We start from the raw sequence: 1,374 nt of genomic DNA on the forward strand, positions 1-1,374 counted from the left end.
TTTGACCTTGTTTGACCTATGATAAATCTCATGGCCATTTCTTTGGTGTTTTGATGAGATTTTAGGAATTGGACAAAACATATTTGAATTGAATGCATTATTTTACTATTTTTAATTGAATAAATGCCATTTTAATTTTGTTGACCATTTGTATTGACTTAATTGAGTTTGATTGTTTATTGTTAGGCCTTGGTCAAGGTGGATTGATGGAATGTACATTCCATCTCCCAAAGTGAATGAATGATATTAATTTAGTAAAAGTCCTCCTTTGACCAATTTGTGATCTCATTCATCCCCTTCCCTCTTCATCTAATTCCCCTTCTTCATCCATTCATTTTCATTTGGCCAATGATATCTCAAAGTCCTAATGCTAGTTGATTGAAAGATTAACATGAGTATGGATGAGATTAGGACACACCTTTTGCATATTTTTGTGTGTGGTATGTTTAATGAGCATCGTTCATAATACTATGTCTCCAACATGCATTAACACCAAAAGTCTATTTCCCGACCTCAAATAGTTGTGACTTCTACATAAGTCCAATTACGATTGCCTAACATAGCGCTAAATTTGTGATACAAAAGGCATAAGCATTCTAGTTAGTGAGGTTGTAAGTCTCCCCTCTTCTATGGTATTGTGTGGAAACTTGGCCTTCTTTCCTTCCTTTGGAAGATGTTTTGGTTCAAGGATCCATGATTGTGGCAAGTGGGTTGAGTGTTCTCCAAAGAATGTCTTGAAATCAAAAGTGAAACAAAACTAACTACTAACTTACTAACTATTAACTTTTAACTTCAAGTCTTTACTTTAATGTAATTTACTTTTAGCACTTTATATCATTTACCATTACACATATCATTCTAATTGTTTATGTTAATGTGATTTTCACTTTGTCCATTTGGACCATATTGTGTGATATTATCTTGCTTGTGTATACTTTATTTGCAATTTGAAATTCATCTGCTACATGGGCCATTTTGAAGAAGATCATGAAGGGGATGAGCTTGGATGAGGTAATCTTTATTTGATGCCTTGCTCTTCAAGATAATATAATTGTGCATTTGTGTGTTGTTTGATTTTAAAAGTCCAAGGGAATTATGGGTTTCTATTGACATACTTGTCTATTGGACTGCTCCTATTTGGTCAGATCTTTTCAACTCTAAACTTTTAATTTTTGTGCATAGGATAATCTCTTCATCTTCTCCCCATTTATTTAATTTCAAAATTAGTCCCTCCATTTTCAAAAACTTCTTTGTGTGAACCATTTTTGTTCTAAACTTTGACCACTTTTTGCAAAAGATAGAAACTTTGGCCTTATGCCATTGCATTTTCAAACTTATTTTCTTAAAACAAACTTGTAAATAAATTTAATTATG

Source organism: Lathyrus oleraceus, chromosome 6 (genome assembly GCF_024323335.1).
Source record: "Lathyrus oleraceus cultivar Zhongwan6 chromosome 6, CAAS_Psat_ZW6_1.0, whole genome shotgun sequence".
Taxonomy (NCBI): Eukaryota; Viridiplantae; Streptophyta; class Magnoliopsida; order Fabales; family Fabaceae; genus Lathyrus; species Lathyrus oleraceus.